The sequence below is a fragment of the Pantherophis guttatus genome, chromosome 1 (assembly GCF_059756535.1).
Source record: "Pantherophis guttatus breed Tessera chromosome 1, ASM5975653v1, whole genome shotgun sequence".
In the NCBI taxonomy this organism is placed as follows: domain Eukaryota; kingdom Metazoa; phylum Chordata; class Lepidosauria; order Squamata; family Colubridae; genus Pantherophis; species Pantherophis guttatus.
This window is the reverse complement of record NC_142063.1, coordinates 291084278-291098984: the sequence shown is the minus strand read 5'-3', so window position 1 is coordinate 291098984 and position 14707 is coordinate 291084278. Positions and strand designations below refer to the sequence as shown.

Genomic DNA, 14707 nt, shown 5'->3' with positions numbered 1-14707 from the left:
TCACAAACATGTCATATGTATTACATAACTACATAAATTATACACTTATCCTATACATATCCTATATGTGTTTTGCATTGTACAATTAAATTACTAACATTTAAATTATCTTTCTTAACAATAGAAAAATAGGAAAATGACTGTGTTTAATTTATAAACAATCCTCCGACGAAAATTCCCTGTATCTGCATAATTGTTTATGTGGAAAAGGGAAGCTTTTCAGTCCATCATATGGAAAATCAATGTCACTTTTTAGTTGTTAATTTTTTGCAGTGATAAAAGGTTTCAATATTCATGTCTATTCTGCTCCCAGCGAAGTTTTGACAACTTGACACCTAGAATTCATGATCTTCTTTCCAAATCTTCTTGTAGGTGAGTGCTATAGCTCCTAAAACTATGTATATAGTTCTCTATAAATGATCCTGACCAGCTCAATGTTGACTCACCTTTCCATCCTTCTGAGGTCAATAAATGAGGACCCAGATTATTAGGGACAATATGCTGACACTTAGAGGGCTTTAGCACTATGAAGTGGTATATAAGTTTAAGTGCCTATTGCTATTGCTCTAAAAGGCAAAGGTCCAAGAAGTCAATTCCTAGGGTTGAGGAATTGGACCCTATAGAATAATATTTGACTATCCATGTCTGACAAATTCCAAAGTCTGTCCTGATGGTAAATCTAACTTTCCAACCCTAAGTCCTCTGACCTGAAACAAGAATAGATGTTCATAAGTAGTACAGTTGGTCTGCAGAAGACCAGGACCATAGTGTCTTCAAGCAGTAGCAGCAGTATAACTGCACTGGTTGCTAGAAAAGGGAGGCTTGGTAGAGGCCCTCTCCACACTACTCCTTCCCTGTGCTCTGCCCATCAGCTGCTAGCCCAGAGGTGGGTTTCAGCAGGTTCCAACCAGTTCTGGAGAACCGGTAGTGGAAATTTTGAGAACCGGTAAATACCACCTCTGATTGGCCCTGCCCCCATCTATTCTCTGCCTCCCGAGTCCCAGCTGATCAGGAGGAAATGGGGATTTTCCAGTAACCTTCCCTTGGATTGGGGAGGGAATACAGATTTTACAGAATCCTTTCCCTGCCAAGCCCACCAAGCCATGCCACGCCCACCAAGCTACGCCCACAGAACCAGTAGTTAACATTTTTTAATTCCACCACTGTGCTAGCCGTACTGTTTCTTAATGCCTGCTCCACTGACTTTCTTCCTAGATGAGCCTAGCCTCCTGAACAGACACTGTGGCAAGACCAGGCAGGCAGCAGAAAGGTGCAAGGCAGGGCACTGAATGTAAAGATGGCAGCTACTGCAGAGATAAGAGGAAAGAGAGAGAAAACCCTCACCTTTTATACCCTATTTGCTGACTGCTGTGCTCGCACAGAGAGAGGGAGATAGGAGGAATGGTTTAGGGTTAAGATATAGTGATTCATGCACCAGGCTAGAAACTGGGAGATTGTGAGTTCTAGTCAGTGGTGGGATTCAAATTTTTTTACTACTGGTTCTGTGGGTGTGGCTTGGTGGGCATGGCAGGGGAAGGATACTGTAAAATCTCCATTCCCTCCCCACTCCAGGGGAAGGTTACTGCAAAATCCCCATTCCCTCCCAATCAGCTGGGACTCGGGAGGCAGAGAATAGATGGGGGTGGGGCCAATCAGAGGTGGTATTTACCAGTTCTCTGAACTACTGAAAATTTCTACTACCGGTTCTCCAGAACTGGTCAGAACCTGTTGAATACCACCACTGGCTCTAGTCTAACCTTAGGTACAACGCCTGCTGGATGACCTTGGGCCAGTCCTACTCTCTCAGCCCTAGAAGGTGGCAATGGCAAACCACTTCTGAAATCCTACCAAGAAAACTTCAGTTGCCAGGAATCAATGCCTGATTCAAATACACAGAGAGAGAGAGAGAGAGAGGGAAGGAGGGAGGGAGGGAGAGAGAGAGAGCGAGAACAAGGAAGAAAATGAAGAAAAGAAGAAAAAGAAAGAAAAAGAAAAAGGCCCAGAAATGGGTGAAATGCTCCCGGTTTGGACCGGCTCGGACAAGTAGGTAGCGATGGCGGCGGCAGTTCGGAGAACCGTTAGCAAAAATCCCTGCCCCTGCCCCCCATGCCCAGCTGAGCCCCACGATCATCAGAGCCTTTTTTTCCTTTTAAATGGCTCTGACCAGCCAAGCTCTGACATCCCAGCTGAGTTGCCTGCTAATCAGGCAACTCAGCTTGGATCGCCAGAGCCATGTAAAAGAAAAAAAGTTTCTTTTTTTCTCCCCGCCCCTCCCAGCCTCCAGCTTGCTTACCTTAGCTGCTGATAGCATGACGATCGCAATCCATGCATCAGCAAGCAACTGAATCTTACTGCCTGCAATCAAGCTCATCGGTGAGCAGCTCTTCCTGCCTGCCTGCCTTCCTGCCTAGACTTGTGGACTTCAACTCCCAGCAAAGCTGGCTGAGGAATTCTGGGAGTTGAAGTCCACAAGTCCTAAAGTTCCCAAGGTTGGAGACCCCTGTTCTATTGGGTAAGTTTTTTTCCCGTTTGGGAGCTTTAAAATTAAATAGTTAATTGCGGTTTTTTTTAGTTGTTCCTTTTTTAGACCTAGCCATTTAAAGTTTAGGAAGTTTTAGCTGCTTTTATATAAAAATAAATTAAAATAAAATAATATTTATGCAGCTTTCTGAGATTTAGTGTGTTTCTGTAGTGTTTCACTCTAACTACACAAACACACAAAATCTCACAAAGCTTATGTGGAATTTTGTGTGTGTAAAGTGTGAAAGTTGTTTTTTTGGGCTTTTTGTGGCTGTGTGAGGTTCCTCCTTGTTGCGGGGCCATTTTGAGTCTAGCACAGCTGCTTTTACATTGTGGGTGAGCCAGTTGTGTTGTGTTGTGTTTTGTAGGTTAAAAAAGGGCAAAGAAGTGACATTGACTTGGCCACGCCCACCCAGTCACCTTACCACCAAGCCTCGCCCACTAATTAAGCCACGCCCACAGAACCGGTAGCAAACAATTTTAGATTTCACCCTTGCCCAGAAAGAATAAGAAACTTGCAATTCTTACTGTTGTGAGTGGCATATTTATTTCTTCAAATGAAATTTGGAGACCTGCAGTGAAATCTCTCCTCAGGTCATACTTTTTAGATGCCAGTAGCTTTTCCAAAGCATCCTATAGGAAGGGATAAAAAGGGCTTTTTTAAAAACTACAGAGAATTGAGTGCAATATACACATTTCTCCCTAATTGAAATAAAACCTATTTATCGTGCCTAATAAATCTGAATAATAAAACTACATAGTTAAAATATAAATGAAAGAGGGAAAATATTCTATTCCTTAATAACCATTAAAAATGCCCTAGTGGCTATAAAACGTTTCACATAAATCCATTTTCTTAAGAAAAACATAAGCCTAATAAAACCATTGGATTTCACACTAGACTTTCCGTATCCTGGAGGCATTTCAGAAATGAGGACATCCCAGTGATGTTCTTCCAACTCTAATTAATCAGACATATTTAGCAGCAGATTTCATCATTTCATCAGTTTGGCAACTGATGGTGATCTGGTGACAATCTTGTTCCAAACACTCTCAAACTGGTCATGATAGACTCCTTGGTATAAGTGGATGATACCATGAGAAAGGGATATGAAACACTAAAAACAGGTTGTTTATTTGTAATATACAATGGGAGGCACATTCTCTTTTCACTAAACCTGGTATGTTACTCACCTGATACACCCATTTCTGTACAGACTCATCCAATTTGGAACACTCTTTGAAACAAATGCATGAATTAGGAACTATATTCCTAGAATATATCAATAGGAAAGCAAAGTAAAAATATGGAAGGCCATAAAATATCCATTTAAAACATAAAATCTCTTGAAATCTAGCAAAGGTAGAATGGGTATTTTCAATAGACAGTTTCTTGGCATAATCAGCTAGTCTATCTTTTCCTTTGGAGTGTGCAAAATGTTTTGAATTTAAACTATCTCTAGCTCAAAATTGGATGATGTGTTCTTCTTGGAAATATTCCAGTGCTGTTTCATTGATTCCAATCAATTATTCAAAGAGCTGTTCAATTTGGAATACTTCCAGGGTTCGGGAACAGAATGGGAACACATCCAAGAAGTTCTGAATAACTCTTTTTAACTTAAAATAGGAAGCTTCAAGCTCAAAACATTTCAGATTCAAAATATTTTGCATATACTTTTCCTCTTTTAAAAATTGATATTATTTTCTGACATGATAACTACTTAATAAAAGTTCATTTGTTAGTATTATCTCCTATGTAGGTATTTATTTACAGATAAAGTTCTGAGATTCCCAAATGCCAAGATGCTCAAAATTGATAAAAATGTTCCAATGTGCTATATTAAGTACACACAAGAAATGGCATCGTCATGCACAACCAATGTCAATTTATAGGTTCTAGGGCTCATTTTTGCTTAGAAGAAAATATGTTATAGGGGTTCATGTTTTGTTGCTTTTGTTTCAGTCATTTTAAAATGTTTAAAGTGAAACAATCTTTCACAAATACATGTGTGTTCCATTTACATTCCATTTCATTCCATTCCATTTATGTATGCTACTTTAAGCAGGAAATTAAAGTAGCAAAATAGTTCTCTCCCCTTTCATTTTCCTTCAGCACAAGAATATTCCTCTGCAGAGAAAGCGACTGGCTTTAACTTGATGGAGAAGCTTCCATGGCTGTGAGCAGCTTTGAACCTGCACCTACTCAATCCTAGTCCGATATCTGATACCACAGAGCAAAGTGTCCAGAGGGACAGAAGGAGGGAAATGACATTTATTAAATATGTTTCCATCATGCTGTAATCAAACAGACTTTCAGCAGCTTACAGAAAATCATCCGTTATCATGCAAACTATATAAATTGTCATTTATGCAATATCATGATTCACAGTAAGCCATTGTGGTTTCTACTGGATGCCTACAATTACACGTGTTTGTCATGTGTTTGGCACGTGTTTGGCATGTCTAAGAAAATAGAATAAACATCCCTAACCTGGGAATTCCTCAACTGCCTGGAAATTCTAGAAAGGCACCACACTAGGGAAGACTCCACTACCACCAGGTGCTAATCAACATGCACACATGGTACATGTTCAAATAATACAGAAATGGGCAAAATGGCCCCAAGGGAAAACTTTTACGAGCAAATCCTAAATGACTAGTGAATTGCCAAATCATATAGAGCATTTTTGGAACAAACCTCTAGGAAAAAAAATAAAGAAAACAACAATACATATCTAAAATGTTTAAGATGTTTAAATATATATATATATTTCCCAAAAAAATACATATCTAAAATGGAAGAGGAAAAATGTCTCAATTTATAAATAGAAGAAATTTGGGTTACCTGACATAATTCTGATCTATGTATGAAAGAGTTGGGATTGGGAGCAATGTAAAATCCACCACATTTACAAAGACTTTAGGAACCTGCAGTGATAGAAGAATAACCAATTGAATTACTTGAATAGTTTCCTATTACAGAAAAGGATTTCTACCAACAATCTTTTCTATAAACTTTTGTAGCCTTGAACCTTTGCTCACTATTTCAGGATGGAAGAGAATGGTAAAAGAAGTTTCACTGAGACAATGGATACTGATTTAGTCTATGAAAGAACTCAATATTTATACAATTTATTTAAATCAGTTGAAAACCTACCAAATAAATTCACCCCAATCCACAGGTTGTTTGGTATTATTCTTGGTTAGGTTTCTGAGCAGGTTGCATACACCCAACCTATTTGATTAGTGTGAGTTTAGTGTATGGTGGACCAAGCGAGTATCTAGGTTAAATATGTCATTTATGTATGGGCATAACTGTACATAACTGAAACTAAGCTTTTTGGATTGTAAAATAATATTAATAGTAATTATCTGTAGGCAAAACTAGATACAACAGAGGTGATGTACAGTATGAGTATAATGAGAAAGGTGTGTGAGATCGAGCTGGAATTTATTAAGGGAAGGTCCTTTGATTGAAAGTTATAGACCATATTCTATTTTGCCAGCCCAAAATAGATAAGTATTTTTCAACTTTTCAATCTAGGGTTGAAAGAAGGAGAATTATTGGCCCAAAATCACCCAGCTGCCTTCCATGCCTATAAGAACTGGGTTTTCATATTCCCTTAACTTCTATATTACACTGGCTGTCACAGATACAGCCATATGCCTATGCTATACATAAGTCTATATGAATAACTTCAGTGTTTCAAAATTATTGAATCTGGGAAAATGTTCATACTTCTCTGTATAAAAAATCCAATACTCTTTCAAGTTTCTTTATGCTGTTGAGGCGGGAAATATCCTGTTCAAAATAAAGCAATTTATATAAGAAAATGGTCAACAACGCATTTTTTTTTCACTTCAAATCAAACATTTCAGAATAATGTCTGCCTCTCGTATCTGTCATTTCACCAGCGTGGAAAGGAATCTCAAGTAAATATGTCTTGAAAAGAGTGGGAATTCTCCATCTCTTAATTTAATCAATAAAAAGATGGTTATGGATTAATCATCTCCTTTCCTGCATTAAATAATATATATTCAATAATTTTAGAATTGAATCCTAATTCCAACTGGGGCAAAAGATTCTGTTAGATTTTTCTTGTGCTAAAATTATCATATTTTGAAAATATTTTTAATCTGTATTTGTGAAGACAAAAACTGTATATCTTTTCCAAGGCTTATGATTGAATTTACATAATGTCCTGTAAAGTCTTACTTGTTAAATTAGGCAGAGGGGCAATCTATTCATGATTTGGCACAATTTTTTAAAAAATTAAAAATGTACTTTAGAGGCCATGACAACAATGCAATGAGAACATCAGAAGTGGGCCAACATGAATAATGTAAAAGAATTTAGGGCCAAGTAGGCATAAGTTTAAATATATTTTACATATCATTTATACATCATTATTCATTTTTTTGAAATGAAAAAGGCAAAAACCCCAAATATACTGCTGAAAATCATTTGTTGCTGAATTTCAACTGTGACATCAGTGCTACTTATCTGCTACTTTATCTGACTGCAAGAGTAAATAAAATGATTTTTCCATATTAAGTGATTAACTATGGTATTCCTAGAATTTTCTAAAATGTGGGAGATGAGTGTTACTATACACATATTTAAGAATGTTTACTACATTTTGATTTACAGATACTTGATTAAATCTTCAAGAAGAGGAAAATTTACCTCTCAGAAAAATGACTTATTTTTAATAATACAAATTATTATGTGTAATATACCACTAAAGGAAAATTAAAATGTAATTTGGGAAGGAAAATTAGTCTGACAGCATTGCAATACAGCCAAACCCATTTTTACAACCATTGCAATTTTATATGAGCAGTGCAGCATTTATCATTCAGACAAAAGCAGCAAGTTCCTGAAGATGCCACTGCCTAGATCAGGGGTGGGCAAATGTGGCTCTTTTACAACCTGTGGACTTCAACTCCCAGAATTCCTGAGACAGCTGTCTCAGGAATTCTGGGAGTTGAAGACTTCAGGTTGTAAAAGAGCCACATTTGCCCACTCCTGCCTAGATGAAAGGCCATTTGTAGGAGTGGTCAAAAAGTCAATATAGCAGCCATGACCATGTAATCAAAACTCCAGCCTTTTTTCAGGCATTGTGGGGCTTTGACCACATAGTCATGACTGCCAACCTGGTTTTTTTTGCCCACTGCAGGATGGCTTATATATTCTAAAGAAAGCTGGCATCATCCAAGAAACATCAAAATCCACCATTTGTTTATTCTTTAATCCAATTTCCTGGTCTATTTTCCAAGTATCATGCCTTTTATTTACCTATAAGTCATAATAAGTCATTCCTCTTATTTACCTGGGAGTCAGAGTTCTGCGAAGAACACAGGTGAAAAACTGTGATTAGCTTCCAGTCATTTTGATAGTCAAACAACTAAAGGGGAAAGAACACAAGCCATCACAAGGAAGCTGAAGAGGTTAAAGGGAACAACTGATACACTTGTCCTCAATATTTCTGAATGGCCAGATCACAATAACCATCCTAAACAGTTTGTTTCATTTTTTAAAATATTTTTAATCCCACTATTATTATTTTTATAAATAAGTGAGTGTGGTGAACATACCTAATACTCTTTCCTCAACCTATTTTTTCCACAACAATAATCCTGTGAGTGAGTTGGGCTAAGTTGGCCGAAAGTCACCTAGTTGGCTTTCATGCCCAAGGTGTTACTAGAATTCAGTCTCCTGGATTCTAGCCTGGTGCCTTAACCACTAAACCAGGTGTATGCCAGCTTTTGGCTTGCTTGGACTACATTGAGTGAAGAGGAATTGTCTTAGGCCGCATAGCTAATTTCCTTTATTTTATTACATTTGTTACAATCTTGTGAGGCCACATTACCAGCTGAACTAAACTAGGATAAAGGTTTCAAGTTATAATAACAAAGACGGGCTGTACTGCGTCCTCTTCACAATTTTACCAAAATCTGTTTGGAGAACCAACACAGAAAAAAATAGATTCATCATAGTATGAACTTTGTAAAGATAGCACCTGTTCCAATGTAAGGAAAAAAACCTCTAATCTGAAACTCTATGGAGATTCTCAGTCATCCAGGTCATGGTTGTCCAAAATGTGCTTTTTCAAGAGGCAACTGGACTTTCTGTTTTTTCTTTGAAGAAGTTTCGCTTCTTACCCAGAGCTGAAGAAGCTTCTTGGATAAGAAGCAAAACGTCTTCAAAGAAAAACCAGAAAGTCCGGTTGCCTCTTGAAAAAGCACCTTTTGGACTCTAATCTGAAAGTTCCAGTCATGAAAAAAGTTGAATGATGCCCCAATAAGAGGGGAGTACCTAGAGTGGGGTTTCTCATAAAAAATACTTCTATGATATGAATGGCTTCCACCAAGCTAGGGGTCTTCAGAATTCCCCGTCATCTGAGAACTGGATATTAATACATCTAATACTTTTTTTAAAATCCATTTTTATCCTAGTACATTTTAGGTAGTCTTTTGGCTTGCTTGATAATTGACAAATAAAGCTGGCCTTTAAAAAATCAAAACAATTTTCAGAATTAAAAAGGAAAATATGAATGTGTCTCAGGACCAAGGATTAAATGCTGCTATTTTGTATAAATATATTAATTTTTAAGGTTTAACCATCACAATATTATAAGCAAGACAAAGGAAAAGACAACAGGATATTATTATAAACTTAACTGGTGGTCTTCAATGTCTTTGTGTCTTTAGCATTTTGGTGTCCTAACTCAAACTTAAAATGTCAGTGTCTCCATCCAGAGAATCCAAAGCAGAACTACAATTAGTTAGGGTTGATCCTATCACACAAGTATGACATGAAAAATCAACAAATGTTGGTAGAACCATTGCCTGAATGCACAGGAAAGATGTCAGCTTTTATAGATGTATATGCTGCAAGGATGAAAATGCTTTTGGCCAGCATTGAATATTCAAGAGATTATAAATATAAGTAGATTGCACTATAACATGTTACAATATACATACCTGGATCTCTCTCATGCTCTCCACAAGTTCTTTTGCTTGATCCAAAAGATTACTGTGTCACAAATCAAAGAGAGAAATGGCTAAGCAGGTAAATATTCTTTTTTTGGAGCTAGAAGATTAATTTTAATCTACAGAATCCAGGCTATTCCAAAGTACAAAATGGCCCTTTCTTAAGTGACGTTTTCAGAAGCCAAGAGAAGAGAGAATGAGTAGGGTGTGCAGTATTTAGAAAGTCTAAAGGACGTTACTAAAGGGGATGGTGAGATATTTGTAGTTTAAGACTTGTGAGACTGATGTAAGCCTTCCCAGGTAGAGCAGATAGGAAATATGACCAGATGAGATGATTCCACTTTATTGTAATGCTACCTTAACAGAATCTACAAAAATACAAATATCCCACCATTTCCTTTACAGACTGAGAACTAAAGAGGGATACTTTATGAGTCTCTTTCTCTACCTATTATGCAGCTGTGATTTCCCTTCCCACATTCCCAAGGTCATTCCTACATAACATTACAGGTAGTCCTCAGTTTATGACCACAACTGGGATTGGAATTTGGGTTGTAAATTGTGACAGTTACAAATTGAGGCAGCCACCTTATCTGACCTAATTTTACAAGTTTTTTTACGGCAATCATTAAGCAAATCACACAGCTGTAAGTATGAATCCATTCTCCTGAATATTTTTTGTTTGACAAATCACAAATTATGGTCACATGACTGTGGGCAACCAGCCAAAAATGTAAGCCCATTGCCAAGCTTCTGAAAAGCAGTAATTGGATAGGAGGGACCAACAGCATGATATTTTACAACAGTCAGAAGTGCTTTAAAGCATCTTTTCCTAGACCAGGGGTCTCCAACCTTGGGAACTTTAAGCCTGGAGGACTTCAACTTCCAGAATTCCCCAGCCAGCTTTGCTGTCTGGAGAATTCTGGGAGTTGAAGTCAGCCAGGCTTAAAGTTGCGAAGGCTGGAGACCCCTGGCCTAGGCAGTTGTAACTCCAAACGGTTGCTAAATGACTAGTTGTAAATCAAGGGCTTTCTGTACAATTTCCTTTTTATTAACAGTCCTAATTATGAAAATAATAATAATTAACAGTTAACATCTTAGCATCTTAATGATTTTAACCACTTCTTTGCTTTTCCTGGTTTTCCTGTTCAATTAGTTTCCCTGTGATTATTTTTTAATATAGAATGCTTCTGATAATATTCCAAAAGAAAAGCTAGCAAAAACATTTCAGAGAAATGCAGCAATTAAATAAATAGGTAATTACTCCAATTTCAAAAACATGCCCTTCATTTCTTGCATAATTTTCATCTACAGCATCATTCATCAATGCAACAATGACACCCAGGTGAACAAGAAGCAACCCAGTACATAAAAAATGAACTTACATAGTTCCATTTCTTGATAAAATCTTACTGTTTCCCAAGGGAGAGTAATATTGCACAGAAGGATTATACTTCCTAATAAGAGCTGAAAGACATAAACTTGGTTCAGTTAATTCATAGGCTCTGGAACTGCTTGTGCACACATGACAATGAAACTACTAGGCAACAAATTAGGGAATTGTTTTTTTTTTAAAAAAAGGACACAGAAGGAAGACTAGAATGGGAAATTCATCATGGCTAGTTATAAATCTAGTGATAATTTTGGTCGCCACGATGTAACAAAGATGTAGAGACTCTAGAAAGAGTGCAGAGAAGAGCAACCAAGAAAATTCCTACAAATGCTTAGATTCCTAAAATATATCAAAGGAAGCCATCTTATATTCCTTAGATGATTAGGGGACTGGAGGCTAAAACATGAGGAACGGTTGCAGGAATTGGGTATGTCTAGTTTAATGAAAAGAAGGACCAGGGGAGACATGATAGCAGTGTTCCAATATCTCAGGGGCTGCCACAAGGAAGAGGGAGTCAAGCTATTCTCCAAAGCACCTGAGGATATGACAAGAAGCAATGGGTGGAAAGTAATCAAAGAGAGAAACAACCTAGAACTAAGGAGAAATTTCCTGACAGTTAGAACAATTAATCAGTAGAACAACTTGCCTCCAGAAGTTGTGAATACTCCAACATTGGAAGTTTTTAAGAAGAGGTTGGATAACCATTTGTCTGAAGTGGTGTAGGGTTTCCTGCCTAAGCAGGGGGTTGGACTAGAAGACCTCCAAGGTCCCTTCCAACTCTGTTTATAGTATAGTATAGTGTAGTGTAGTGTAGTATAGTGTAGCATAGCGTAGTGTAGGGTAACATAGCATAACGTAGCATAGCACAGTAATTGTAAGATAATGAAGGAACATTTCCTTTGAGTTGAATTTGAACCCTGAAGACTTCATGGCCAATACCTTGTAATTTTCCATGAAACTATTCTGGAAATAGTTTGTCATCCTTTCGTTCTTAGTCTGCAACCGTTTAATTTTCAAATAACCTCTCATTTTAGTATTAACCAAATTTAACTAAGCATAGTTTTTTGACATTGGCTAACACCGAGATTTATATTATTTAATGATGCTAAAAGAAAAAGATTGCACAATAGACAAAATAAGTATAATTGGTTCATATTCACAGTGCTAATTATTGATTCTTCATCATATTAAAGTAAAGCAGATGAAATTTAGCTGTATCTTGGGCACAATTTTTCAGTAGGAGGAGTTGTTGGAAATTGAGTTCACAACTAAAGGACCAAAGTTTTCCTACAAGAAATGGTGGCTCAGTGGCTAAGATGTGTCGATCAGAAAGGTGGGCAGTTCAGTGGTTCGAATCCCTAGTATAGGATTCCTGCGTGAACAGGGGGTTGGACTAGATGACCTCCAAGGTCCCTTCCAACTCTGTTACTGTTACCTGACAAACAACACAAAATTGGGGGATGGGGTGGTAGTGTGTGATTCATCAGTACTTCCAAGGAGATAAATGAAAATGTTGATGAATTTGACAGAAGGTAAAGGTGAGCAAAAATTAATAAAATAAAAACAATTATGAGGGAAAATTAAAAGGTACAGACAAGAAGATTTAATGGTGGATAATGTCAGATGTGAAAGATCAGGTTATATTTGAAGGTCCAATTAAACTGATTTATTGCTTATCATATTTATGCACCAGAACCTTCTCAACTAACAGGTCATACTTGCTTGGGTTTAAATAAGGGTCAATGGAATTCAAGGGAGGTTGGACTTAGTTTGCTTGTGACTATGAAAGGATTCTAGGCTGACCCATCTTTTAACTTTGGCCTCAGGTTCTGCCACTCTTCCTACAGACATGATGGCATGCTTCTTATACCGCTTCAAATGTCACTTAAAATAAGCAAAGACTTGTTTTCCATGACCCCTGATATCAGGACTGGATCAAATGGGCTTGAACCAGGGGTGAAATGCTCCTGTTTCGGATCAGATCGCCTGATCCAGTAGCAATGGAGGCGGGTGGTTCGGAGAACCGGTAGCAAAAATCCCTGCCCCCCCCCCCCCCATGCCCAGCTGAGCTGCACAATCATCAGAGGCTTTTTTTTTACTTTTAAAAGCATTTTTTCTACAACCTCTTCGGCGGAAAAAATGATTTTAAAAGTTTTAAAAAAGCCTCTGATGATCATGCGGCTCAGCTGGGATCGTCAGAGGCATTTAAAAGAAAAAAACCCTATTTTTCTTTTAAATGCCTCTGACGATCCAAGCTGAGTTTTTTTAAAAGCCTCTGCCAATCAGGCAACTCAGCTTGGATCATCAGAGGCATTTAAAAGCATTTTTTTACAACCTCTTCGCCGAAGAGGTTGTAGAAAAAATGGTTTTAAAAGTAAAAAAAAAAAAAGGCCACACCCACCCAGTCACATTACCCCCACCACCAAGCCACGCCCACAGAACCAGTAGTAACAAATTTTTGATTTCATCACTGGCTTGAACGTAGAAAGTACACTTCAGCAAAACTATTTCTCTAGGGAGACTATGACTCTTCCATACTGAAGGTCTGGAAACAAAGACTAGAGAGATATTTGTTTGAAGTGCTCAACCTCAGGCTCTCAGCCTTTTCCATTATATAATCTATTCATTGTCATCAAAAGCTTCTACAAACCACCACATAAATAATGATAAACATTTAAGGTTTCATATCCATTGATCTCTGTTTTGATCCCCACCCTTTAACCACACATGTGCAATTGATTTACCTCTATTTAAATTCACAGAATACCACACAACGAATTATACCATAATTAATCTAACTCTGAGAATAATGTAAAAGTAATGCATGGGATTACTTTTGGTAATCCTGTGTATTAGTTATGATATAAAATGGCATATTATTATTGCATTGTTATTTTGCTTCCCACAGACCATCTTCAATATGCTCATGGATTATTGTTGAATTATTGATCTTGTTCTAAATTTTCTGCACACAATAAAGGAATGGGTTAGATTATCTACAAGACTGGCATCAGCTTTAACTATCTAACACCATGAGGCTAAACAAGATCAAGGCTAAACAAGGAGGGAAAACCATTTCTTCTTTGAGGGTAAACAATGAGAAACATTTCCCTTCTTAAAAATTTCTAATCATTGAGAAACAAAATAATTCTGCCAAGAATTTGAGACATACCTGTAAGTATTCTCATGCTTCCCTGAATAAAGTCTTGTTCTGAGCTAAAAATAGAAATATCAATTAATTATTCCTTCATATAGAATAATGGATCCCAGGGTATATTAGCTTTGTATTGGGCCTTGTCTTTTTCCCTCCCCTCCATTTAATGTCTATGTTATCTATATTGTGGGGTGTTTAGGAAAGAATCATATTTCCTAAAAGGGTTATTTTTGAGTCCGGCAATCATCTACTCTTCTTATCACTATTAAAATCTTAATTGCTATTATTCAATGTAGAAATGAAGGACAAATTAAACGTTACATAAAATATGTCAGATAACCCTAACCTTTTGATCATCCAATGTGCTCTCAGTATGAGAAAATGTAACTTCCAATGAAGGGTCAAAGAAATTCTCACTGACGTGCTTCAAATTTCAGCACACATGCTCTCTTGGGACATCATCAATTTTGCAGAGTTATCAAAGGAGTAAAAGAGTATCAACAAAGCAAAGTTGGTTTTGAAACAGGAACATTCAAAAGAATCATCCAAAATTGTGTCCAAGTTTCAAAGCTCTGTGTCAAGGTCGTCAGCCAGTCCAAGGGTCGGAAGTTCAAGAACAGAATTCACACACAAGCCAGAAGTCA

General features: G+C 37.3%; 1 long non-coding RNA gene across 1 annotated transcript; it reads right to left on the bottom strand.

The window, feature by feature from the left end:
- Nucleotides 1–9513: 9513 nt before the first annotated feature.
- Nucleotides 9514–14127, bottom strand: LOC117671430 (uncharacterized). Its single transcript, XR_004592859.2, has 3 exons — nucleotides 14082–14127; nucleotides 10902–10983; nucleotides 9514–9559 (listed from the first exon to the last, which is right to left on the bottom strand). It is a non-coding gene; the product is annotated as an uncharacterized LOC117671430 (long non-coding RNA).
- Between the last annotated feature and the right edge of the window lie 580 nt (nucleotides 14128–14707).